A 16278-nucleotide genomic window follows, 5' to 3' on the forward strand; every position below is an offset into this window, starting at 1 on the left:
CTGAAACTAACGTAAAACTAAAGTATAACTGAAATAGATAAATGACGCTTCATTCTCTAAGAGTATATGCAGTTAATTCTTCTTGTTCATTTAGATTATGAACAGACTGCTTGCAGGAGTAAATAACTGCATTTGAAGAAATAAGGTAAGCACAGTCGTTTCGCCACTAATGAAGGAACTCAGTCCTGATAAACTATCTGAATTAAAGGTCTTTTTAAGCTGTAAATGCATCTGAGGTGGTTATCGCTCACAAATTATTTGGACAACCAACTGTTTGGGACAACTTTAACATCAGTCTCAACCACAAAAAGGAAGACAGGCATCCTTTTACCCTTATACACCCAAAACTGCGCCTATTGCATTTCTACCTGTCAGCTGTTTTTATATTAATCGTTGTTTAAGACAACAGCTAAAACCAGTTTTCCGGTTTCTGGTAGACCATACAAAAGTTATATCATCAAGATCTGTTTCAAGAATTTTTCTTGGTATATGATATTAGATTTACACACATAAACTGCATTTATGTTTGCATATTGCAATCGCAACATGCTTAGGTTTATATTCTTGTAAAATCCAATATTGTAATATTGGATATATTCTTGCTTCATAACCGCCATTCATAAATATTTGCACTAATTTCATCTATAGCTGTATATACACTTAGTCTTTATTGTACCTATATACCCAACACGAACTGTAATAGCGAAAAATACCTAAAACAGATATTGTATTAGCAGAACTATGTAACATATGGAAAATTTGCAAAGCTTATTATAATTTAGCATCTAAAGTGCCTTTTTTAAAATTTAAATTGTATTAATAACTATAGATATGCATTATAACTAACTATGTGCATGTTATACCAGACGATGTCACTGCATGCAACATAATCTTCCTTATCTCCATGGCTAAAACATCAGGTTGAATCACCAAATTTTCCATCTTGGCGAGAAAGGGAAAGCGCTGCCAGTTTTGGCGCGTTTACCGCAGACATTAGCTAAATGTCTGCCTGTTTTTTAAAGACTGATTTACTATAGACGCGCGGGATTCCGCGCGCATAAACTTTTCGGATAATTTATTAGTTCTCGAACAGTATATAGACGTTTTCATTTAAATAAAAATTTCGCATATATTTTGTAAAACATATTCAAAATAACTTATGCTTTAGATGTTTCAGTTTAGTTAACAGAGTAAAATAAATAAAACACGAATAAAAAAGTTCAATAATGTCAAATGGGAAAAAGTTAAAGTGTAGAGTGTGCAAATAAGTTTATCTTAATGATATTTTAACAAAACTTTCAATAAAAACACTGTAAATTCATACTCAGAAAATAACTTTAGAACATGCTGTCAATTAAGTATGAGGTAAAACAAGCTTCAATCACTTTCGCTGATAGAAATAATTGTGCAAGAATGTGAAGAAACACTTTCTTTTAAATGTATGAAATATTTCATAACATAAATGGAAGAAAAACGTACAGCATTCCGAGTTCAGGAGCCTTCTGAATATGTAGATAATTTCTTATTTAGGGATGAAAACACAAAATAACGCTTCAGAAAATATTATTTCTCATGCATAAAAAATCTGTTTTATTTATCTTTTTGTTATAAAAATCTCATTACACTGATAAATCAGTAATATTCTAGAAATTATAACTTGTGTTTCTAAATTATTATTCTCAAATTATTATTTATATTTCCAAAGTTAGCACAGGAACACAAAATCTACGTATTAAATTAGAAGCGAAATTTCTTTTCCTCATTCAAAACATCTGCAATGGCGATGTTTGGCGACGAGTACATTAATCCTAAACCAATTTAATTATAGCTATCATGACATAAATTAGCAGATACTTAGCTTATTGTACACAGGAATTTCACTTTACTTGCACATTATTAAACATTTGAGAAGAAATAAACTCTGAATGAAGGAGTAAATAGTATTATGCATACTAGGCAAAGTTGAGCACCTGAACCATGTTCCCAATTATCTTTTCGGCAATTATTTACCCAAATTTCTCTTTTTCTCCCTTTTTAGGAAATTTTACCAATATATGACCTTTCCGTGAAAGATTTAAGCAAATGCACATCCGCCCATTTTACACAAAAAGTACAAGATATTGTTGCACTGCTAACTATGCAGCCCTTAATATTCCCATTTGGGCTCGCGAATGGCGGATGATTCAGCCTGGTATATGAGGTGTGGTGGTGTATTTAATTATGGCAAAGCACACTAGGGCTATCTGCCTAAGCGGAGGGATGCCTTCGTGGAGGACTTTCTAAGGGAAACTGGCTCGTATACACGTTACACATGGGGAAAACCACGAAAACACCCATGCAGCCAGCCCGTTCACGGGATTCGAACCTCAGACCGAACTACCAGTGTTCAGCGACTTTTACCGCTCGGCCGCTGGTGGGCCCTGGTATATGAGAGCTTTACTTAAGGTAAGGAATGCCTTGGTGGAGGATGTTCTAAGAAAAACTGACTCAAATCCACGTTATGCGTGGAGAAAACTACTGGAAACGCCCATGTAGCCAGTCCGTTTTCCTGAAATCTAACTCAGGTCGAACTACCGGTGTTCAGAAAGTTTACCAATCGGCCGTTGGTGAGTCTGGCAAGATCGATCCACTTAGGCGTCAGCATATCCGCCAAAAACACCGCTGTTGCAACTGTCTGTAACTTAATGTCTAGGATGAACATGCTTGGAACAGGGTCTTTGCCGAATATGTGTGTGTTACAAATCTTAAAGGTGAAGGAGGCGAATGAGAGAGGTTGTAACCAGTTATTCACAGTTAATGGTTGAAAAGGATCACTCAGTGTTATATGTATATATACAGGGTGATTATAATTAAAGTTTAAGTTTCAAAACGCTATAAAAAAAGAACCACTGATGAAAATGATGTGAAATTTGAAAGGAATGTTATTGAAGAAGGCGGAAAGCGTATGGCAGAAGAAAAAATGTAGTTTCAAAAGTTAGCAACAGATGGCGCTGTAAGCGGCAGAATCACGACGAGAAACGATAAACGATTCGTAAAACAATGGCTAAGGTAGAAGTTACACATTAAAACGCATTGAGAAATTAGAATTGTTGAATAATTTTATTTGCATGACTGTACATATCACATCGAAAGGGACAAATCGGTTTCAAGAGTTTTGCGGCGACATACTGCATAAGAACCATTCATCAAAGAAGTTCGCAACTGTCGCGAGACTGGCACAAAACATGTTCAATATGGTATCCACCGTTGTGTGCAACAAGTTGAAAGCGACAAACAGCATGTTCCGCGACGGATCGCAGTGTCTCCGGGGTGATGTTCAGAATGTGTTGCGAAATGCGTGCCTTTAATTCCGCTAAATTTGCAATTGGAGCACGGAACACAACATCCTTCAGATATCCCCACAGCCAGAAATCACACGGAGTAAGATCAGGCGATCGGGACAGCCAGGCTGTAGGGAAATGACGGCTGATAATTCGAGCATTTCCAAAATGGCGCCTCAGCAGCTGCTTCACGGGATGTGCAATGTGCAGAGGAACGCCATCTTGCATAAAAATGATTTCATCCACACATCCACGCTGTTGCAGAGCTGGAATCACGTGGTTGCGCAAAAGAGACGCATACCTCTGACCAGTGACGGTTGCGGTAACAGGACCGGAAGCAGCCGTCTGCTCGAAAAAATATGGTTTTAGGATGAATTATGCCGTAAAGCCACACCATACCGTGACATTTTCAGGATGAAGTGGTACGGGGTGCGTTGCCAGTGGATTTTCTGTTGCCCATATTCGACAATTCTGGATATTCACGTACCCTGTCAGATGGAAATGGGCTTCATCTGTCCACAAAATTTTCCACGACCATTCATTATCCACTTCCCTGCGAGCCAGGAATTCTAACGCAAACGTCTCCCTAGCTGTCAGGTCAAGCGGAAGCAACTCCTGCACATGGCCAATTTTGTACGGATAGCATTGCAGGATGTTTCGTATAATTTTCAGCACCGTGCTCGTAGGCCTGTCCAATGTTCGGGCAATTCCTCGTGCACTGCACGGTTGCACACCACCGGCCGACCCCTCCTGTAATGCTGTGGCCACTTCTTCAACTACCGTCGAATGCACTCGTTTTCTCCCTCTACCAGATTGCACATCAAACGAACCTGTCGTTTCGAATTTTTGCATCATTTTCTTTAGACCTAAGACACTCATTGGACCAACGCTTTCTTTTATACCCTTCAGTGTACTGAATTTTTGCAGAGCTACTCTTGCACAATCATCATTCTTGTAATACAGCTTTACCAGCAGAGCGCGGTCCTGCAGTGAAACACCCATGGCGAACGTCTGAGACGCGAAATGAGGAACAGCCTGGTACCTGGCGGCTTTATAACACTGAAATTTAACTAACATTTTAATTTACGTCTTCTTCCGCTTGCAGCGCCATCTGTTGCTAACTTTTGAAACTAAATTTTTTCTTCTGCCATACGCTTTCCGCCTTCTTCAATAACATTCCTTTCAAATTTGACGTCATTTTCATGAGTGGTTCTTTTTTTATAGCGTTTTGAAACTTAAACTTTAATTATAATCACCCTGTATATATATGAGTTGTTAGGATTTCTTTTCTCCTCGCATGCTCCTCTCATGTAAATTGGAATCATGTCCGGCATCGATACTCTGTAATTTTTTCGAATGGTCTAGTTATTACAACTCTATCTCTAGGTAAGTCTTCCATCATTTGGTTTATGGTTTGGTTCCTTGTTCGATAGCACGTCATGCATTTACTTATAACGCGTCTAACTCTATCTTGTCCGGAAGGTATCCAGTATAATTGTCTAATAAGAGAAAGTGTTGTTTGAAAGCCCGAATGAAGATATTTTTTGTGATAATAATCTATGAGTAATTCAGTGAAATGATGTCTTTTGGGTAAAAGAAGTTGATGTTTGTGGTCTTCTGAAAGATTGGGGAAACGTAGTCTCTCACCAACTCGTAAAAGTTCACCTTTATCCAGAAATACATTTAAGGATAAAACCTTACTATTACTTGGAACTGATCGTTTCGACTGCAGGCACTTAATTTCAGGTTGAAATTCAGAATGTTGTACACATTTGACTAGCACCTTTGTTGCATTCTGTAGTTCAGAAGCACTCAAAAAACTTTCTTTTCTTAATGGTGAATTGGTTCTACAGTTGTTTGCAAACCTTAAACACCACGCAGTAGTTCTAATCAATTTGCTGAATGACGAATACCTTTTGATGAATTCGTTCTCAATGGAATTTTCCCCTGTGACTGTTGAGTTCACTACAGCTCCCCTTCGAAGTTCAAGCTCTTCATGATCCTTGAAATCTCTTACTGATTCTGGGAGTTTAGGCCACGAATCGATACTCTGTAATAGCCACTTAGGTCCATACCACCACATGTCACTATTTCGTAGTTCAGATAACGTTATTACTTTCGTGGAATTTGTCTTTGTTCCTCTGGTCAGCATATCAGCCGGATTTTCATCTCCAGGGCAATAATTCCAGGACTCAGGTGATGTTTTCTCTCCTATTTCCATTACTCGATGTTGGATGAATGGCTTCCATTTATTTAAATCGCCCTTTATCCAATGTAACGTAACTGAAGAGTCTGACCAAAAATATGCATTCATCTGGAATCTTTCCTCTAACTGTTCTTTCACATTTGAGGCTAATCTTGCTCCGATGAGCGCCCCCATCAGCTCTAATCTTGGAAGAGACAGCTTCTTCAGTGGAGCTACTCTGGTTTTGGAAATGACAAAAGTACTTCCTATTTCGCTGTACGTCGTGACGTATCGCAGGTATATAACAGCTCCATATGCCTTCTGACTTGCGTCGGTAAAGCAATGCATTTGAATATCCCTCAATTCAGACTTGTTAGTCTTTCGGAAGTAATGTCGCGGAATGTTTACATCCTGAATCGCTGAGAGTTCATTAATCCATTTTTTCATTCTGTTTTCAAAGTCCAATGGTAAAGGATCATCCCAATCTACTCCAAGTTGCCAAATTTTCTGCATTAGTATTTTTGCCCTAATAATGAATGGACTTATAAATCCGATGGGATCGTAAAGCTTTCCAATGGTTTTAAGAACTTCTCTTTTTGTCATTAACTTTGTTTTCCTTTGAGCTTGATTAGTTAGATTTTGTGATTCTATCTTCAGAAGGTCTTCCTTGTAATTCCATTTATATCCCAATACTTTCTGTTCCAGAACTTTCTGGATTTCACCATTTCGTATTCGTCAAAAACTTCCTGCAGATTCCCACAATTTGTTTTCCATTTTCGCATGTTGAAACCAGCAGCCTTCAAAATATATCTAATATCTTCATATATGAGTTTAGCTTCATTTTCGTCTTCATCCCCGCCTATTAAATCGTCTACGTATAAACATTCGTTCAATAGTTTAAATGCTTTCTGATTTGTTTCTTTAAAGGTATTTATGTGATGTTTGATAGTAGCGGCAAGCAAAAATGGGCTGGATGTAGCTCCAAACAAAACGCGAGTCATCCTAAGTATTTTCGTGTTAGGTTTCCCATCCTTATCTGTAAGGTTATTTCCCCACAAAAATCTTACAGCATCCCTATCTTCAGGTGACAGAGAAATCTGGAGAAAGGCTTGTTCAATGTCGGCAGTAAATGCTATGCTATGTGTACGAAATTGCATTAATATCTTGAACAATGGGGGATTTAAATTAGGACCGGAATAGAAACAATCGTTTAAAGAGTATTCGTTTTTCGAATGGCTGGATGCATCAAATACAACTCTCACGGGTTTGTCAGGTCGAATAACTGGCTGGTGAGGCATGTAATAAATTCTTCCTGTTTCTTCAGAACTTGGATCAATTTCCTCAGCTATACCCATTTTTAAATGCTGTTCTATAACTGAGTGATACTGCTGATGAAGCAGTGGATCATTTCTTAACCTTTTAAACAGTTTATGAAAGCGAACTTCTGCATTTACGTAATTCGTTTTTAATTCAGACGAATGGTCATTCCAAGGGAGGTTAACCTCATATCGCTTTTCTTTAAATTTGATAGTTCTCTTAAAATTCTCTAAAATGTCATTATCTATTTTACTAATTTCCTTCCCTTGTTCTATTCCCAATGTTTCCAATTCCCAAAACTGCTTTAACTGTGTTGAGACCAATTTATCGTCAACAATAATGTCCATGTTTAACAATTCACCGTTAGAATCAGTCCGGCCTTGAAGGCACCATCCAAGTATTGTTTCGGAAGCTATAAGTTTATTTTTAAAACGTTTAAGTCTACTAGTTATTACTTCATGATAGTAATCTGCTCCGATCAAAACAGCAATATTTTTGTCACTGAATTCACAAGAATCAGCTAATTGTAGTCCTATTATTTCTTTGTTAATTTTGGAAACTGGGATATCGGGGAAAGCTAAATTAGTTGCACATATTTGGTTAGTTTCTAAAGCTTCAATTTCTATATTTAGGGATGGTTTACTTCTGTTTTCTAGTTTGACTTTAACAACATTGTAAGTTTGTTCTGTTGCCTGGTTAACCCCAAAAGCAAATACGGACAAAGTCTCCTTTCGAATAACAGGTAATTTACACTTCTCTGAAATGTCCCGAATTATAAAACTTCTCATCGATCCATTGTCTAATAGAATACGAACTGGTTCTAAATTATCCTTCTCAGAAAATGGACGTATCATCACAGTACACGTTTGTAGCAATGCACTGCGAAAAGTTTCGGTTTTTAATTGACTAATTTGAACATCTTCTTTACCGGATGGAATTGTCGACACGACCTTGTTTTTCTCCGATTTGGTTTCGAGTTGGAAACAAATAAACCTATTGTGTTTTTTATTACATATTTCGAACATTTTTCTTTCCTTACACTGCTTAATTTTATGCTGAGATTTTAGGCACAAAAAACATCGGGCTTGAGATTTTAAAATATTTCTTTTCTCCTCCACGGTTTTAATTTCGCAGCGCTCCGAATCGTGTAGTTCGTCACAATATATGCATTTACTGCTAGCGACTGGAGCAACATATTCATACGTTTTAGGCGAACTTTTTTCAAACTGTTTACTGCGCTTGTTGTTTACATTATCGTGAGTGGAGTGGAGACGATCGTTTGATTTATGCCTCCAGTTATGAATCATTTCCGCTCGGTGTTTTGTTTCTCTACTTTCATTTAACTGCGTAGTTCTTTCGCGGCTTTCTATTTCTTTACGAATAAATTCCATTAATTCGTTAACGTTCCATGTTTTGTCACTGTTTCTACTGCGACTGTATTCTAATGTTATCTCTAATGGAATTAATTTTAACAATATTGGGCAAAGTAAACTACCATAAGTTTCTGATACCACGTTCATTGACTTTAAGCATCTAATTTGAGTTTCACACTGATCATATAAATTCCTAAGATTTTCTATATCCCTTACATTTCTAACAGAGGTAAGATTTAACAGTTTATTCATGTAAGCATTTATTACCAAATCTTTTCTCCCAAACCTGTTAGTTAACAATTCTATAGCTGAATCGTAGTTCTCATTTGCAAGCGAAAGTCCGGAAACGGCATTATAAGCTACCCCACCTAGTAATGACTTTAAGTAACTGAACTTATTTACTTTCGATAATGAGTCATTGTTATGGATAGCTGCCTCGAATTGATTTCATTAGGATCCGAATTTTCGAGTTTGTGTAATTCCCTCAATTTTTTTCTTGCTCTAAATTGCCACAGTTGGATTTTTTCTTCATATTCTAGAGCGGATGAAACTTCAAGTTCAAATTCATCCTCTGGGACCTTCAAATCCTGTTCTATTAGAGTGTTTAAATCACTCTGAGTTTTTGCCTTTTCGTTTAATATGTTTAAAGTTTCTTCTATTACATTTATACTAACGTCATCTTTGCTTAATTCTGTCTCAATTTTCTTTAGTACCTTGGACACTGCGGCCCTTACTACTTTGCGTTTCGATTTAAGCTTAGCGACAGGATCTTCCATAATTACTTTAAAACAGAAAAACTTATCCTACCTTTGCAGGCTTCGCACACTTCACACCGTGCTATCCATACTTACGAATCCCATATTGTCGAATATTGGCCGACTTTCCGGCCGATGCACCAAAAAATGTGTTTGTGTACGCACTAATGTACACTAATCGAATCACGAATGTCGCTGGCTACGCATCTAATTATCTAACGACGTATCTAAATGCCACATCTAAATTTCTGCAAGCGGTAGTTCAGCTATAATTCTATGATCAAATACTCAATCTAGTTTTAAAAGGATTTATTAAAATACTAAAATTAATCTAATCTAGAATCGAATCTAATGTTACATCTCAGGAGCAGCGTTCTAGCTGCGTCATAACAAAACGAAAGTCAAGTTCTCACTGTTGCCATTCTGAGGCAGAGAAAAGTTTGTTTCTAATCAAACCGGAACATCGGCAGAGTGAAAGTTTCTAGTCAAACCGGAACAAAGGCCTTGCTGAGTTTTTCATTTTTTCTTTACCGAACTAAACCTAACGACTGTGCATAGTTACATAAAGTCAATTAGTGTCTAATAATAATATTATAATACAAAATAATACTATAAAATAATAATAAAATAATATTACATAATGTGGGAACCTTATTTTATTATAATAAACACAGGAGGAGTCAATTTATGAATTTGTATGTACAATATATTTCGATCACATAGCAGGAAAAGATAGTCCAAAAACGATATGTTTAAGTATTATCTAACCATTTTTATTCCACTGAAAATTCATCAGGTAAATATTACTTCATACTTCACTCCCCTGTTACATTACCCACCAGCGGCCGAGCATTAAAGTCGCTGAACACTGGTAGTTCGGTCTGAGATGCGAATCCCACGGAACTGGCTTGCTACATGGGCATTTTCGTGGTTTTCCTCATGTGTAAAGCGTATACGAGCCAGTTTCCCTTAAAAAGTCCTCCACGAAGGCATCCTTCTCCTTAGGCAGATAGCCCTCGAGGCTTTGCCGTATAATCAATAAACCAAACCAAACTAAACCCCTGTTACATTACAGGAATCCACATGCTCGCCAATTGCAACAAAATCGATGATGAAGATACCGCTTAGTGCTTTACTTTAGTCTCGAGCTTAATACTATACATTAATGAGAGTTTTGAGTGGATTCCGAACCGAGAAATTTTCTTCCTTACTGGTACAAATACTCTACCACTTTACTGAACCCGCTACTGAACCGTTCTGATAATTTCCATCTGAAATGATAGTTTGAATCAACGAGTTTCCTCCTAGAACTTGGAATTAATCACGAACTGACAATTTATGCTTAAATCTATTGTACGAAGTGATCTGAAGAACTTTTCACGACAGTGCAGAATAGTGTACGACAGTGCATTCTATTTTTTTTTTTTTAAACTTGATATTGATGAATTTGGAAGAAGTTACTCATGGAATTTAGGAAAAAAAAAAGCTCATAGATTTTAACTATTAATATACTCATTATTTAAAGAACAGATGAAAGAATGATTACAATTTCAATGATAAATTACATCTGTGGTCTAAAACTGGGGGACAGCGGGCCGCATGCGGCCACCAAAGCAATTTTATAAGGCCCGCGCTTGCGTTTTAATTATTTATTTCTTAAAATACCTTTCGCAAAATTTGCAGATGGATCAAGTTATTAAAAAATTAACTAAAACAGTAAGCTTAATCCTCGGACGAGTTTTGAATTATTCAAGTTGTTGCGTTGCATGAAGAAACTGAAAAGAGAAATTATTTACTATAACAAGGGGAGATAGCTATATCGAAGAGTAGCATTAAAAGAGTTTTGGATTTAATAAATAAAATCCAAATTTTACTTGCAAAAATAAATAAATAGATAGAACCATCGACTAGATTTATAATGATGCATAGATAACAGATTTAGTATTTCTTGTTGACTTAACCGAACACGTTATAAGGAAAGAATAAACTTATCGTTGACATGCATTTTTGTACTAAGCTTTTAAATTAAATTGCAATTATGGGAAACACAACTTCATTCAAAATAGTTTGTACAATTCCTACGCCTTAAATCCTGCCCTATTATTTCCAAAATATTCAATAAAAATAGCATTTTACGACCAGGGCATTCGAAAGAACGTGTGCAAACGCTTCGGCCACACAGGGAGGCAAAATTTACGGGTCGCAAAATTTTTAGAATTTTGAAAGGAACAGCGCAGTAGAATTTTGAAGTTGCAGAGCTTGCACCGGGAGCCAAAAAGTCTAGCGTCGGCCCTGTTTACCAAATCTTATTCAAGGCTTCGAAGATACATAATAGCTTTTACTCGCATTTGCCGAAAGATAAATATCCTCAGCTACGAATTTTTGCAATATGAATAATCGCTTTATTTGTGAGTATATTTATATGTGATTCAGCAGTTGAAAACTAGAAAGTCTGGGAAAAGAACACGAGAGATTGATGAGCATCTGCAGTCCTTGGAATACAAATTTATCGGAATCGAGAGCCATCAAGTTTCATGCTGTAGTAAAAAATAAACAAGTTTCTGATCTTTTGCATATGGGTATAAGTACTTTTTCTGCATTTGTTGAAGAAAAATTCAATAAATAAAAGAAAGAGGATTGTTATTATTTATTCTCACGTTTTGTCCACGTCGAAAATTTTCTCTTCAAATTTGGAAAGTTTTCATTAAATTTGCTTATTTTTAGTTTAAATAAGTTACTTAATGGTTTATTCAATATATTAGAACTATTTGAAATAAATGCCATTTTAAAAATTTAATATTTAACTGTCAGTAGGCTTCAATTGAGAACTGAACCAAGAGAAGTATTTCCCACGTAATAAGATTTAGATTTCAGATGGAAAATAAATATGAATTTGAATTTTTCCTTTTCGTTATTTAGTCCGAAGGAGCAATTTGCCCTGAAGGACTATTATTTTCGTTTTGGCATTTTGCGTTGGCTCACTATATGAAATAATTTTTGCATTTCCAAATCAGATAATGGTGGTTCAGTGAGTTTACTAATTTTAACACTTTTACATTTTTAACAATATTTTAATCCACTATATACAGAGCGTATTCTTAGGGCGCTGCCTTCAACATGAACCAACTTTATTCTTTTTAACTAAGCGAGCAACAGCGCCCTCTAGCCTTTTCCTTCAAATTACACAACACTATAAATGTCAGATACTTTTTTCAATTTGTTGCCACCAAATATTATAGCCCTGTATTATATTTAAAAAAATTAGATAATGAAGAATCTGCATAAATGTATGTATGTTCCTCGCATTGTGATAAAACAACGGTACCTAGAGCTACTCATTTCGTACATTTCCACCTGAATATGGGCATTTGGAAGCCCAAATTTGGAATTTATATTATTATCAATTTCATAGTTTGTAAAACTTTAACGAATTTTTATTAACAATGTCAATGATTGCAAAGCGAGCAATGGCAACACTCTACGGGGGGGGGGACCTTTTTATCTCCAGCGCGTGGAACTATGTATCGGAAATTCTAAAAATATGCTCATTTTAAAATTATTTTTCAACATTGCTGTTGAAATGAACTTTATGGTTTAAGTGCGAAGAACATGATATTTCATAAATAAAGGTAACCCACAAAACGTTAAAAAAACGCCCCTTTGACGTAATTTAAAATCTGAAACCTTTCAGTTATTGTTATTATTATTATTTATTATGTTTTGATAAATATCTGTACAGGATTAGGCATTTAGAGAAAACAGAAAAAAGAAACCTTAAGAAAGAATCTCACAATTTTAGCCAGGGAAAGAGAGATAAATTGTAAGTTAGAGAAATAAAAGATAAGCAAGTATAGAAGAAAACATTGTAGCAAACACAACTGAATATCATTGAATCCATTAAACCATGATACTTATACACAGCACGCCACACACACGCTTAACATCAGATCATACAGGAATGATATTCATGCATTAAGAACATATACAGCTCAATATACGTACAAATGCACGTACACACATATATCTACCTACTTACCTATATACATACACACAAGCATATATAGATATATATCGCACATATAAAAAGGCCCCACCAGCGGCCTAGCGGTAAAGTTGCTGAATACTGGCAGTTTGATTTGAGGTTCGAATCCCGCGAATGGGTGTGGGCTCTTACTTGGTTTTCCCCATTTGTAACATGTATATGAGCCAGCTCCCTTAGAAAATCCTCCACGAAGGCATCCCTCACCTTAGGTAGATAGCCCTCGAAATTTTGCTGTAATCACAAAAAAAAAAAAAAAAAAAAAGCTCGCATAAAAAAATCCCGCCCATAAGTTGCTTACAGAAAAAGCATGCATTTCGCCTGCATGCGATTTCAGTTTCAGGCTGCTGGATTACCTACCAGCGGCTGAGCGGTAAAGTCCCTGAACACTGGTAGTTCGGTCCGAGGTTTTCTAATCCTGCGAACGGATTGGCTGCATAGGTGTTTTCGTGTTTTCCCCATGTATAACGTATTAATGCGAGCCAGTTTCCCTTAGAAAATCCTCCACGAAGGCATCCATCCGTTTCGCGTAGTGCCTTAGGTCGAAAGAAGTAAATAATACAGACTGCTGGATTACAACTATGTAAGTTTCAGCACGTCTTTCAGATTAACGTATAAATTGCAACTAATTCATTAATTTTTCAGTTATAAGTTTGCTTATCATCGTTTAGGGACTTATTTTATTCTTGTTTAGTATTTTAGGATATTAGAAAATGTTTCCACGTGTTAAAATAATTAGAAATTTTCTATATAGTTTAATAATTCAAAATGTAGTAAGTACATGAAATGTTGGATGCCATGAGGCCAATCTAGTCAAGTTAGAATTAAGAACAATATTATGCTAAAGCCAAATGAGAAACCTAAAGTTTATAAATTATGCGAAAACATTAGTTAAGCATGGTTTTTCAAAATGCGATTAAATTTAAAAATCTGTCGAATGTGATTTACTTATAATGAATATATATATATATTTAAATATATATTCCATTAAAAATTATATATTGTTCGATTTCCTTATAATATACTCATATATAACATAAGGAAGCGAGATAATTTCTATTTGTGAAATTCCAAGGAAAAGGTCTTTTTTTTTTTTTTTTTTACTTCTTAAAATTAAACTTTTTAACCCATTTTTTCCTCTATTTTACCTTTTTTTTAACATATATATATTTATATTTTTAATTCTTGAGTTTTGATTACTTGAACAAAAGAGACTGGGTCAGTTTTTCTCGAAATTTATAGATTTTCCGTATAAAATCAAGTTAATCTAAAGCAGTGGGTTTATTTAAATATAAATAAATTATTCGGTTTTAACAAAGGTAAGAAAAATTGTCTTTTCGTAAATTAACAAACAGCTAGATATATACAACAGATTTTTGAAAAAGTGTTTTTAGTTCTGAAATTATTGTTACTCACTGTAAATAGCACTCTGAATTAATGTAGTAACTAACCCAAGTTGCAGCTAGTAAAGTCTTTAGATAAAGTTAGACTTCACTTTAGTCTCCCTTTTTCGGAATTCCTCCTGCCATTGGGTAGAAGGGAGGGGAATTTAAAGATAAGAATGTAAAATATATTAAGTATTATGATAGGATGACAATTTTTTTCTTTAAGTTAGTTAATGTTATTTAAATATTTTTGAATACTATTTAAATACGTCCAATATTTTATTACTTTTGCATTTATATATCCATGCAAAGAAGCAGACATGTGGGTAGATGGATAAATAGGATTATAAATTAACAATTAACAAAGCATCAAGATGCAAACTACCAAAATTACTGCAAATCAGATCTCGAAGGCGAATGAGTCATTCTCAAAATAACTGCTTTTTTTGGGGGGGAGGGAGGGGTTAATACGTTTTATTAATACATTAATTTAACTAAGTTATTAATAAATTTATTTTGATTGGGTGATGAAAGCACAATCAGTGTTTTCACTGCTTTAAGCTGTGTACTTTCGGTTTAAAGTGGTTTAAGGAATATTAAAATTTTTCCGATACGTTTGATTCTCTATAAAAGCAGTTCTTTCTTTAATTTAAAATTATTAAAACAGTTGAAGTCAAATGAAAGAACACTGAATTCTCTTTAGATGAATTGAATTTATTATTACGTATTTTAAATTTATTTTTCGGGTTTTGCAATTATAACAAGCATTTTTAAGGGAGCAAAACTCTCAAACTGTTTAATTTCCTCGAATTCTAATATTCTGGCGATCTTCATTTCGCATCCAACAATATTTAAATACGTTTTAAACACTGTTAAAATGTCAGATGCTATTTAATACTGAGTAGAGTGAATCACCTTAAAACGTAGGTTGTGCGATACAGCTATTCTTTCCATAAAAGGACTTTCCATCTGTCCTAATTTCGCCCAATTTATTTTATTATTTTTCATTTCCATTTCTCTGGTCACCTACATGAATTCGCATCCTTCTGAATCTTGGCTGGTGGGCGAACCAATCAGCTCTTTCGAAAAAAAGGTCTGTGAATGGTCCGTTCATTGCCTCACTGCGGGTTCACAAATTGTCTTTCTGCGCATGCGTGTTATTTGAAGCCGGGTCTGTGGTTAATTTTACCTATCTGCAATATTTTCACCCACCTTTTTTTAAACACATCTGCAAAAATAATTATATTATTTAGCCATGTCATCCGCTGTGTATTATATTTTAATACGAGCGTCTTGTATATTTATGAGAAAAATTTTATTTAGTGCATTCAGAAGGAAAAATTCTATCGAGTAATAGTAAATGTTCATAAATGTTTTAAGGTTATCGTTCCATGATAAATGACTTTCTGTTAATAAACTTACCTTTCCAAGAATCACTATTACTGTATAGTGAAAATAGGAGATAAATGCTTTAAGTTTTCTTTTTTCTTTTTTTTTTTTTTTTATTAAATGTACCAATAAGTTTAATGCTTTTTTCAAACAGTCGTTGATATTGCGATTACTGGAAAAAAAATTTGAAATCTATGGTATAGCTTTCCAGGAAAGCTGTTTAATGTGTTTGGAATTAGAAGGTAACTATCAAAAGCAGTCCAGCATCTCTTTTTAGCAAAGTTAATTGCTTACAAATTTAAATCTAGAATATATATTACTAAAAATTTCTTGTCCATGCCTATATATTCTACGTTGCGAGTTAATTTGGCTTATACAGACGTAATTATTCAGATATTCTAATATGTTTATTCGTTTTGTCTTATCAGAAAGGAAGGTAATTTTTTTCAACATGAGAGTCAAAAATATATTTACATTTTGTGCAAAGTTGAGTCATTAATTCTTTACTAAACAGT

Source organism: Stegodyphus dumicola, chromosome 3, assembly GCF_044657685.1.
Source record: "Stegodyphus dumicola isolate Sdum_Otavi_A_Nest chromosome 3, ASM4465768v1".
NCBI classification, from domain to species: Eukaryota; Metazoa; Arthropoda; class Arachnida; order Araneae; family Eresidae; genus Stegodyphus; species Stegodyphus dumicola.